This window comes from Schistocerca nitens, chromosome 9 (assembly GCF_023898315.1).
Source record: "Schistocerca nitens isolate TAMUIC-IGC-003100 chromosome 9, iqSchNite1.1, whole genome shotgun sequence".
NCBI classification, from domain to species: domain Eukaryota; kingdom Metazoa; phylum Arthropoda; class Insecta; order Orthoptera; family Acrididae; genus Schistocerca; species Schistocerca nitens.
Window position 1 is genome coordinate 59,321,739 of NC_064622.1, and position 12,987 is coordinate 59,334,725.

Genomic DNA, 12,987 nt, shown 5'->3' on the forward strand with positions numbered 1-12,987 from the left:
ACAACGCAAGGATTTGTTGAGATCATCTCCTTTCCGAATATTATGAACGGTACTTAAAAAATTATCTCTTAGGGTTTTAAAGGGTGATTTTTTGCTATCACAAAAAGCTCCAAATTAACATGGAGGTGCCTCCGAAGTTGCAAGTACTAGCGAGGACCAAGTACACTTGGCAGACATTTATCCTCTTTAAAAAAAAAAAAAGTTTTAATGTATTATCGCCTTTTCTATGGCTTTGACAAAAGTTTCATTTTTGCAACAACAATAATGCTTTTGTAAAATAGATTTGCATTTATTAATAAGCAAGAAATCGCCGATTTGAAAAGAAAAGAATACGCTGTCTGCTATAGAAGCTTTATCTCGGAAGAAAATTAAATTAGACCAGTCGAACCTAGACGATCAGTCTTGACCTAAACGATACAGATAAACACCAAACAGACGGTTAAAAACTAAAATACGACTGCTGAGGAGAGAAATCCACTTTTTTGAAAAGAAGTAACAGGGTCGTTTAAGTATTCGGAGTACGAATTGGAAGTAAATAAATGTGCTTCTTCTACATCAACAGGACTACTCTGCAATTTCCAATTAAGTGCCCAGCAGAGGGTCCATCAAGCTGTTTCTCCCAAACAGAGAGCGGGTAAAACGAACAGTTAACTTTTTCCGTGCAAGCTGTAATTTCTCTTATTTTATTACGACGATCATTTTTCCATGTGTAGGTGGGTGCCAAAAAAATATTATCTTAATCGGAGGAGAAAGTTTGTGACTGAAATTTCATGAAAAGGTGCTGCTGCAACAAAAACGCCTTTGTTTGAATGATTGCCACTCCAATTAGCGTATCATATCCGTTGCACTCTCTCCGCTATTTCGCGACAGTACAAAACGAGCTGCCCGTCTTTGGACTTTTTCGATGTCCTCCGTCAATCCTATCCGATGCTGGTACCACACAGCAGTACTCCAGAAGAGGGCCCACAAGCGTAGTGTAAGCAGTCTGTTGCATTTTCTAAGCGTTCTTCTAGTAAATCGCAGCTTTTGGAATACTTTCCCGACAACACTATTATGTAATCATTCCAGCATAAGTTATTCGTAATCACTGGCGTAGCCGGAGGGGGATGGCGGGTGAGTTCAAACTCTTCCCGAAATGTTGACGAAGTTAAAAAAAGGGGGAAAAGTGATTTTGAAGCATATTGCGACATAATCTTGATTTAAAAATTACGTAATTTTCAAACCGCCGCTTTTACCAGCATGACGTAGTGCACAAGGGGATTATGGTCCAGCGTTAGCAACAACATTGGCACCAATGTCGGACTGAGCGTAAAAGGAGTGCGGTATGTCTGGAGTCCTGGGAAATCCAGTAGTGCTGTCCCTGCGTGGGGGTATCCTTAATTGTTGCTGTTACTGACAGTGAGGAGACATTCGTTCATAGCCGGCCGGAGTGGCCGAGTGGTTCTAGGCGCTACAGTCTGGAAGCGCGCAATCGCTACAGTCGCAGGTTCGAAGCCTGCCTCGGACATGGATGTGTGTGATGTCCTCAGGTTAGTTAGGTTTAAGTAGTTCTAAGTTCTAGGGGACTGATGACCTCAGATTTTTAAGTCCTATAGTGCTCAGAGCAATTTGAGCTATTTTCGCTCGCCGAAAGATCCATACCTAAGACTGGAAAGTTGCTTTGGAAAGTTACTAAAGTCGCACCAGTACCCAAAAAAGGAAATAGGAGTAACCCACTGAACTACGGGCCCATATCACTAACGTGGATTTGCAGTAAAAGTTTGGAACATACACTGTATTCGAACATTATGAATTAACTTGAAGTTAACGATTTATTGACAAATAGATACATGGATTCAGAAAACATCCTTCTTGTGAAACACAACTACTTGTTTATTCTCACGAAATAACGAGTGCTTTCGACAGCGAACGTCAAAATGATTCCATATTTTTAAATTTCCAGAAGGCTTTTGACACCGTTCCTCGCAAAAGACTTCTAATCAAATTGCGTGCCAATTAGTGTGCGACTGGTTTCGTGAATTCCTGTCAGAAAGGTCACAGTTGGTAGTAATTAGTGGAAAGCGATCGAGTAAAACAGATTATTATCTGCTGTTCCCCATGGAAGTGTTTCAGGCTGTCTGCTGTTCCTGATCTACATAAACAAACATAGAAGAGAATCTGAGCAGCCCTCTTAGACTGTTTGTAGATTATGCAGTCATTTACCGTCGTGTAAAGTCATCAGAAGGTCAAAACCAATTGCAAAATGATTTACACAAGATATCTTCTGTATAGTGCAGGAAGTGGCAATTGACTCTAAACAATGAAAATTGTGTAGATATCCACACAAGTACTAAAAGAAAACCGCTAAATTTCAGTTACACGATAAATCAAACAAACCTAAAGGCTGCAAATTCAACTAAATACTTTGGGATTACAATTACTTAAACTCGAACTATCATATAGATAATGTTGTGGGGAAAGTGAACCAAAGATTGGTATTTATTGGCAGAAAACTCAGAAAATGCAACAGGGCTAGTAAAGAGACTGCCAACACCGCGCTTGTCGGCCTTCTTATGGCGTATTGCTGCGCGGTGTGCGATCCGCATCAGATAGAATTGACAGAGTACAACGAAAAAGTTCGAAGGAAGGCAGGTCGTTTTGTGTAATCGCGAAATAGGGGAGAGAGAACAACGGAGATGATGCGCGAATTGAGATGACAATCGTTAAAACAAAGGCGGGTTTCGTTGCGGCTGAATCTTCTCGAGCGATTTCAAAAAAATGGTTCAAATGGCTCTGAGCACTATGGGACTCAAATGCTAAGGTCATCAGTCCCCTAGAACTTAGAACTAGTTAAACCTAACTAACCTAAGGACATCACAAACATCCATGCCCGAGGCAGGATTCGAACCTGCGACCGTAGCGGTCTTGCGGTTCCAGACTGCAGCGCCTTTAACCGCACGGCCACTTCGGCCGGCTCGAGAGATTTCAATCACCAATTTTCTCCTCAGTGTGAAAATATACTGTCGACGCCCACCTGTGCTTGTGATAAAATAAGAGAAATCTGAGCTCGGACAGAATACTTAATGTTCGTTTTTCCCGCGTGGCATTCAAGAGTGGAAGTGCAGAGAAATAGCTCGAAAGTGGTTCGATGAACCCTCTGCCAGTCACTTATTTGTGAATTGCGGAATAATCATGTGGACGATGATGATATAGACAGATCTAACACTTGGTCGGGATGTGGAATGAAATGAGCACGGATGGGCTCAGCCGCAGTAAAGCAGGCAAGAGACTTCGTTTCATTCGTAGGACACTGGGTAAATGAAGTCCCTTTGCAAAGGAGATGTAGCGGTTCCAGCTGCTTTATTTATTTTCACTATGTAGTCCTCGGTGTCGACGTACTGCGTTGCTACGCTGGCTGAAAAACGGTGTTTGTAATTTGGACACTGACAAAGATAAATAATGTAGCCGACAGATGCTCAGTTGGATTTCAGTCTTTTACTTCAGCTGATCACAACCTCCCGATAATACACTGTTATACAGGGTGGTCCATTGATGGCGACCGGGCCAAATATCTCACGAAATAAGCGTCAAACGAAAAACTACAAAGAACTAAACTTGTCTAACTTGAAGGGGGAAACCAGATGGTGCTATGGTTGGCCCGCTAGATGGCGCTGCCATAGTTCAAACGGATATTAACTGCGTTTTTTTAAAATAGGAACCCCCATTTTTATTACATAATCATGTAGTACGTAAAGAAATATGAATGTTTTAGTTGGACCACTTTTTTCGCTTTGTGATAGGTGGCGCTGTAATAGTCACAAACATATGGCTCACAATTTTAGACGAACAGTTGGTAACAGTTAGGTTTTTTAAATTAAAATACAGAACGTAGGTACTTTTGAACATTTTATTTCGGTTGTTCCAATGTGATACATGTACCTTTGTGAACTTACCGTTTCTGAGAACGCATGCTCTCACAGTGTGATTACTTGTAAATACCACATTAATGCAATAAATGCTCAAAATGATGTCCGTCAACCACAATGCATTTGACAATACGTGTAACGACATCCTCTCAACAGCGAGTAGTTCGCCTTCCATAATGTTCGTACATGCATTGACAATGCGCTGACGCATGTTGTCAGGCGTTGTCGGTGGATCACGATAGCAAATCAACTTTCCCCACAGAAAGAAATCCGGGGGACGTCAGATCCGGTGAACGTGCTTCGACGACCAATCCACCTGTCATGAAATATGCTATTCAATACCGCATCAACCACACGTGAGCTATGTGCCGGACATCCATCATGTTGGAAGTAGATCGCCATCCTGTCATGCAGTGAAACATCTTGCAGTAGCATCGGTAGAACATTACGTAGATCAGCGTACATTGCACCATTTACATTGCCATCGATAAAATGGGGGTCAATTATCCTTCCTCCCATAATGCCGCACCATACATTAACGCGCCAAGGTCACTGATGTCCCACTTGTCGCAGCCATCGTGGATTTTCCTTTGCCCAATAGTGCATATTATTCCGGTTTACCGCTGTTGGTGAATGACGCTTCGTTGCTAAATAGAACGCGTGCAAAAAATCTGTCATCGTCCCGTAATTTCTCTTGTGCCCAGTGGCAGAACTGTACACGACGTTCAAAGTCGTCGCCATACAATTCCTGGTGCATAGGAATATGGTACGGGTGCAATCGAAGTTAATGCAGCATTCTCAACACCGACGTTTTTGAGATTCCCGATTCTCGCGCAATTTGTCTGTTTCTGATGTGCGGATTAGCCGCGACAGCATCTAAAACACCTACTTGGGCATCATCATTTGTTGCAGGTCGTGGTTGACGTTTCACATGTGGCTGAACACTTCCTGTTTCCTTAAAGAACGTAACTAACCGGCGATCGGTCCGGACACTTGGATGATGTCGTCCAGGATACCGAGCAGCATACATAGCACACGCCCGTTGGGCATTTTGGTCACAATAGCCATACATGAACACGATATCGACCTTTTCCGCAGTTGGTAAAAGGTCCATTTTAACACGGGTAATGTCTCACGAAGCAAATACCGACCGCACTGGCGGAATGTAACGTGATACCACGTAATTATACGTTTGTGACTTACAGCGACATCTATCACAAAGCGAAAAAAGTTGTCCAATTAAAACATTCATATTTCTTTACGTCCTACACGAATATGTAATAAAAGGGGCTTCCTATTTAAAAAAAAACGCAGTTGATATCCGTTTGACCTATGGCAGCGCCATCTAGCGGGCCAACCATAGCGCCATCTGCTTTCCCCCTTCAAGCTAGTCGAGTTTCGTTCTTTGTAGTTTTTTCGTTTGATGCTTATTTCGTAAGATATTTGGCCTGGTCACTATCAGTGGACCACCCTGTATATGTATGGCCAGTGCACTACTGTCTAACCTTTCCATAAGCCTCGTTAATTGTTTGCAGGCGAACCTCCACAAACTGCTACAAGTTAACTGTTGAACATTTACGAGCAGTATAACCTAACCAAAAAAGTTCACGGTTCTTGAAGAATAATCAAGTACGCATGGAGCAGACATTGTTACTGTTTTAACACGTGGCCTAATTGTTTAACACTTATTCCACAGTTAAAGTTGAAGCATTGTTGTTGTTTTAATCAGCACAGGTTTCTCATCTGAAACTCAGCCGTGGACTGACTGTCTCGTGACCAAAAATAGGACCTTACTATAATAGGTCCTGAAACTACATTGTTCGAAATTAAATTTACAGAAATTACGATTAAAACTTAGCTCATTAAATTAAATGAATACATCGAAAAATTCCGTCTTTTTAACTGTTTCTTCTACCGCAAGGGTTAAGCCGAATTATTTGTTTAAATCGTGAAATTAACAAACATAGTTAGGCAAATAACACTTTTGACAAAACTGTTAATTACTTTGGAGTTAATGAAGGGCTGGTTTTGCTAACATGTTTTCGAATAGAGCCAAACAGATACTTTAAGATTACTAGTATTTCGTCTTCCAAATGTTTACAATTATTACACAATTTATATTTGTTTATATGTCAACAATAGAATTTAAATTACGAAACAACCTATAGGGAAAGATACTAACTAGGAATCGTCAAAATAAATTAGAAAATCAATTACATACATAAAACTAAGCACAAAATTAGATCTGGTGTTATATTCTTTAACAATGAAGGCCAATCTTTCTCTTTTATGGAAATGCAGATAATATTCACGTATGTTAATGGTAAGTAGTTAAAATAACAAAACGAATTAAGGAGACAGATGGCAAAACAGGAGGAGAGTTAAAATTATCCCATCTTGCTTCGTCACAGAAGCTGCTTACAAATCACTTTTGTGTCCCATCTTATAACACTTCTCAAGTGCCCGCAGTTCGTGGTCGTGCGGTAGCGTTCTCGCTTCCCACGCCCGAGTTCGATTCCCGGCGGGGTCAGGGATTTTCTCTGCCTCGTGATGGCTGGGTGTTGTGTGATGTCCTTAGGTTAGTTAGGTTTAAGTAGTTCTAAGTTCTAGGGGACTGATGACCATAGATGTTAAGTCCCATAGTGCTCAGAGCCATTTGAACTTCTCAAGTTTTTGGGGCCCGTACCAATCACGGCTAGCAGTGAAACTTATGTTTACAAAGAAGGGTAGCACAAATTGTGTTTTGTTTGATTCGCAGGAAAACGTCAAGGAAATGAAAAACATGAATTGGTAGACTCTTGGCGGTAAACGTAAATTACCCCACGAAAACCTAGTTACAACGTGGCAACCATCATAAAAGAGAAGAATTTAGAGATATTCTTTACAGCACACAGAGGCATTTAAGAACGTTCCTTTCCCGCGCTCCATACGTGGATCAGACGGGAAGAAACCCTAACATGGGGTATACTCTGTCATGCACTGCACAGTGGTGTGTACAGTACGTATGTAGCTGTATTAACGAAATAACACTCATCAAACAACACTGTAACTGTACAGATGTTAATCCCTTAGCGAGTATTACTTTCCTATAGTTTTCTAACTTACCTTTAGTAGCAATCAGGACACTTACACGAAAATTTTTCTAACACAGAGACATCGCTAAAGCAAAAATCAATATAAACAGAAAACAGCTTTTCCACGGATTCTTTGTATCAGTGCTGTCAACATTTGAAGGTGGAAATAAATTATATCTCTGGCTCACTGGTTATTATAGAGAATCGCTGGTCACATATCGTATGTGTTTCATAGTTTTGCTAACGCATTTGTTTGGTCTTTGTAAGACAAGCTTTCGTGTTCCCACAATTACAACGATAAAAGTAGAATTTCTGCGTAACTTAATCATCAAAGACACTTTTTCTAAGACCTGTGCTAAAGAGAACAAAATGCAGTATTGATGTACATACCGGCTACTATGCGAAATATTCATTAAGCAAATGGACCACATGCTACAGAAATCTACGTAGCGAAATCACGGAAGACATCTCACCCCCTAAAACCAAGAGAACTACGGTAACATGGTAGGTACAACTTGCAAAGCAGTTCTATTGTTCATAAGCCCGGGAAACAGCTGTGAACAACTCTTAAGATCATGTCCCTTGGTAGAAGGGGCTGTAGATTCGAGACGAATAATTGTTAGAACGTTTTCGTTAAAACATATAGAGATAGGTTTATTTAGGAAAACTTTCTCATCTACAAGAGGACATAGGCTGAAATAAAAATGCATCGAAAACGAGAACATAGCGCAAAACCCTATTAAGTTAAGGTCTGTCACGAAACTTAATAGAAAGGCAAATTGAGGTAGCCTACTACATGAGTGGACGGAAGACTTCGGGGATATCATAGTGCTACCAGCTGCACACATTAAACAACAAAAATTCAGTTGTGGTGGGCGTATAAACGCCGGAATCTTTTCAGCTTATTCAATGGAATTTGAATTCGTAAAATAGTTCCCAACGACTAATGTATCCAGATCACAGTCTCAATGCTAAAGCCGAGCAAGAGGCTAATAATACCGACCGACAGCCTTATCTTCGTGCGTGGCGAGGACCATTGAAGACCATCTTAAATTATGGATCGAATAATGATACGATACCACAAGCTACTCCACACCACACGGTATACTTTAAGAAGAATTATTTTAGCATTATGATGAGGACATTTGCAACGAGATCTTTGTTAATAACTCTATTCTTAGGTGTACCACGTACATACATTACTCTTTGTGGTATTGCTGTAATTGTGAGGAAGTACTATTTGGCCATGATAACTTGACGACTGCGCTAGTGCTACCAGAAGCGGAGAAAATCGGCTCCGCTTGAAAACTACACTCCTGGAAATGGAAAAAAGAACACATTGACACCGGTGTGTTAGACCCACCATACTTGCTCCGGACACTGCGAGCGGCTGTACAAGCAATGATCACACGCACGGCACAGCGGACACACCAGGAACCGCGGTGTTGGCCGTCGAATGGCGCTAGCTGCGCAGCATTTGTGCACCGCCGCCGTCAGTGTCAGCCAGTTTGCCGTGGCATACGGAGCTCCATCGCAGTCTTTAACACTGGTAGCATGCCGCGACAGCGTGCACGTGAACCGTATGTGCAGTTGACGGACTTTGAGCGAGGGCGTATAGTGGGCATGCGGGAGGCCGGGTGGACGTACCGCCGAATTGCTCAACACGTGGGGCGGGAGGTCTCCACAGTACATCGATGTTGTCGCCAGTGGTCGGCGGAAGGTGCACGTGCCCGTCGACCTGGGACCGGACCGCAGCGACGCACGGATGCACGCCAAGACCGTAGGATCCTACGCAGTGCCGTAGGGGACCGCACCGCCACTTCCCAGCAAATTAGGGACACTGTTGCTCCTGGGGTATCGGCGAGGACCATTCGCAACCGTCTCCATGAAGCTGGGCTACGGTCCCGCACACCGTTAGGCCGTCTTCCGCTCACGCCCCAACATCGTGCAGCCCGGCTCCAGTGGTGTCGCGACAGGCGTGAATGGAGGGACGAATGGAGACGTGTCGTCTTCAGCGATGAGAGTCGCTTCTGCCTTGGTGCCAATGATGGTCGTATGCGTGTTTGGCACCGTGCAGGTGAGCGCCACAATCAGGACTGCATACGACCGAGGCACACAGGGCCAACACCCGGCATCATGGTGTGGGGAGCGATCTCCTACACTGGCCGTACACCACTGGTGATCGTCGAGGGGACACTGAATAGTGCACGGTACATCCAAACCGTCATCGAACCCATCGTTCTACCATTCCTAGACCGGCAAGGGAACTTGCTGTTCCAACAGGACAATGCACGTCCGCATGTATCCCGTGCCACCCAACGTGCTCTAGAAGGTGTAAGTCAACTACCCTGGCCAGCAAGATCTCCGGATCTGTCCCCCATTGAGCATGTTTGGGACTGGATGAAGCGTCGTCTCACGCGGTCTGCACGTCCAGCACGAACGCTGGTCCAACTGAGGCGCCAGGTGGAAATGGCATGGCAAGCCGTTCCACAGGACTACATCCAGCATCTCTACGATCGTCTCCATGGGAGAATAGCAGCCTGCATTGCTGCGAAAGGTGGATATACACTGTACTAGTGCCGACATTGTGCATGCTCTGTTGCCTGTGTCTATGTGCCTGTGGTTCTGTCAGTGTGATCATGTGATGTATCTGACCCCAGGAATGTGTCAATAAAGTTTCCCCTTCCTGGGACAATGAATTCACGGTGTTCTTATTTCAATTTCCAGGAGTGTATTAATTTGTCTCCGAGCGCTGCCAACGTCAAGCTGCCCCTGGACGCGAAGTACTGTATTATGATAGGCTTGTGTTTGCTAGCAAGTAACTTCTGTAAGCACTTGCTGAAGTGTTTGCATTAGAACAAAATCAAGTTTACTTGTTCGAGTCACTGGGGCGAGTTTATTTCAGGAGCTTGCTACAAGTAGTTGTCGCAGAAGTGCAGTTATTCTTAAAAACCGAAGCGGTCTTCACTGCTGTTGCGTTATTATTAATGAATAAGAATCAGGATGAAACACAAAAACAAAAATAGAAAAAATGTTAGAGGAGTACATATTGATGTTACCAAGAAACTTTATTCAATTAACTAAAATCAGAGCATTTCATGTCAATCAAAAACGTGAGGATGTTGTATGCAAATTTCGAACATCTCTTGTCTACTGTATAATCAAATATTCGGTAACACGAATCAAAAATGCGGCGCAGTATCTCACCAAGAGACTGCACTTTAATTACTTTTCGAGTTTGGAAGCAGTAAATGAGAGCCTCCCGTCAGGTAGACCGTTCGCCTGGTGCAGGTCTTTCGATTTGACGCCACTTAGGCGACCTGCGCGTCGATGGGGATGAAATGATGATGATTAGGACAACACAACACCCAGTCCCTGAGAGGAGAAAATTTCCGATCCAGCCGGGAATCGAACCTGGGCCCTTAGGATTGACAGTCTGTCACGCTGACCACTTTTTTTTAATTTAATTTTATTTTTTTTGCATTTTGTTCTTTATTGATCGTTGTGTTTGGTCGTTGCGGACGTTGCAAGACATCCTGTTCAAGTTCGATGGTTGATCCTTCCACTCAGTTTTTTATTACAGAGGCCAACCGGCTCTCTGACCGAACACGCTGAGCTACCGTGCCGGCTGCCACTGACCTACCGGGGCGGAATTTTGGAAGCAGTAGTTACTGCTTTTATCACACATGTAATGCATTTATGTTTACGGTAACACTAAGACATCATCTAAAATTTAAAGACGTCTATACTGCCATTCCACTTTTCATTATGGCGAAACAAATTGATTGGTAAACTTGTTTCGCACTTCCTTGACAGGTGGTGCCAATTATATTCGTTTAAGTGTACCAGTGATACATTTGCTTCGGCCCATCTGTCTTTGTGCCATCCTCGTTTTCTAAACTGACATTTTCGCATCAGTGCTAAACACACACAACTTTTGCAAGTTTTTCTCAAACTTCCACAAAGTGACAAATCCGGCAAGTACTTGCAGCAAGATGCAAGAAACTGGAACGAATTTTCACCCTACAGCGGAGTGTGAGCTGATTTGAAACTTCCTGACAAATTAAAACTGTGTGCCACACCGGGACTTGAACCTGGGAAGCCAGTCTGGCACAAACTTTTAGTTTGTCAGGAAGTTTCATGCAAGAAGCTGTTTTCACTAACTTGCGAATTTCTTGAAACTGACAATGCTACCGGACGTCGGCGGAGTAGGTGGTGGGGGCAGGAGGGGGGAGGGGAGGGCTGTTGCAGATATGGTGGTTCCTATATCCCACCAAATTCTGTGATCTATAGATAACACGCCATACTACGACAGGAAGCTCCACAGAGTGTCTAATAAATATGATTATTGGATTACGATGTTTGAGTGGTTGTGAGACAGGCAAATAAATTGCAATGACTCAGTAAGGAAGACTGAACTGTTGCCTAAAAAGCAAAACAAACTAGCCGTGAAAGCGTACGTCGTAGATAAAATCGCTGAGTCCTTTCAGTACTGCACAGGACTGGCTAGGTTACTGCAGGAAAATGCAGCAGCTGGAGTAAGCATACTGGACACGAGATGGAATAATGGAAATGATCATCGATTAAGTTGTCATCAGTACCACGCCTTCAAGCTATCATGATGGTCTTGAACCAAACACAAATGAAAGTGATGTTTAGTGAACATAGGCTAGAATGTTTCACTCCCTTTCAAGTACAGCTCTCCTTTCATGTTCTTCGACTTTTGTGCTGCATTCTGCTTTCTGTACAAGTTGTGAACAGCCTCTGGCTCCCCGCTTTTTAATCCACCTATCCTCAAAATTTAAAATACCTTAGTTCAGTCAACATTGTAAAAAGTTTTCTATAAATATTTTTCAGCCTCTCTTCTAGGATAAGTCGTTGGAACAGATCGCATAACGTGCTTCTTCATTTCTTCAGAACCCAAACCGACATTTCGCGATGACCGCTTCTACATATTTTTTCCATTTCTGTGAATAATTCTTGCCATTATTTTGAAACTATAACTTATTAAACTAATGGCTGCGTAGTATTTGCACCTGCTGGCACCTTCTTGTTTTGGAATTGGAATAAAAGCACTCTTCCTGGAGTCTGAGGATATTTCGCCTGTTTCCTATAGCTTGCACACCAGGTGGAACAATTTTGTCATGACTAGCTCTCTCAAACATCACACTAAGCCTCAGGGAATGTCATCCACTCGAGGGGCCTTGTTTTCACATAGGCGCCGGCCGGTGTGGCCGTGCGATTCTAGGCGCTTCAGTCTGGAACCGCGAGACCGCTACGGTCGCAGGTTCGAATTCTGCCTCGGGCATGGATGTGTGTGATGTCCTTAGGTTAGTTAGGTTTAAGTAGTTCTAAGTTCTAGGGGACTGGTGACCACAGATGTTGAGTCCCATACTGCTCAGAGCCATTTGAACCATTTTTTGTTTTCACATAGTTCTTCCAGTGCTCTGTCAAATTCTTCTCGTAGTATCATCTCTTCCACCTCATCTTTGCCTGCTTCATCTTCTACTTCTGTAATATTGTCCGCACGTCTGTTTACGTTATATAGACACTTCGTACATTCCTTCCACTTTTCCTTCTTTGCTTAGGACTGCTTGCCCATCTGAGCTATTGATATTCATACAGATGCTTCTCTTTTATCTAATATCTCTTTTTAATTTTCTCATGAGGTGTCTATCTTTCCAAAAGCTTCCACAGTATTGCGTTTATCCTGTAGACATTGTTGTTTACCAAATTTGTGCTTTCTGTGAATCTCGCTTCTGTTCTCTTTCGCCTGCTTCATTTGCGGCATTTTTATATTTTCTCCTTTCGATCGTTAAATTCAGCATATTTCCAAAAGCTTCCACAGTCTTGCGTCTATCCTGTAGACATTGCTGTTTAGCCATTTTGTGCTTTCTGTGAATCTCGCTTCTGTTCTCTATCGCCTGCTTCATTTGCGGCCTTTTTATATTTTCTCCTTTCGATCGTTAAATTCAGCATATCCTATGTGATCTAGGGATTCCGCTATG

The 12,987-nt window shown here is 43.0% G+C and overlaps 1 protein-coding gene across 3 annotated transcripts in view; it reads right to left on the reverse strand.

The window, feature by feature from the left end:
• LOC126204471 (circumsporozoite protein-like) overlaps positions 1-12,987 on the reverse strand; it is a 118,341-nt gene that overhangs the window by 92,787 nt on the left and 12,567 nt on the right. The window lies entirely within an intron of this gene.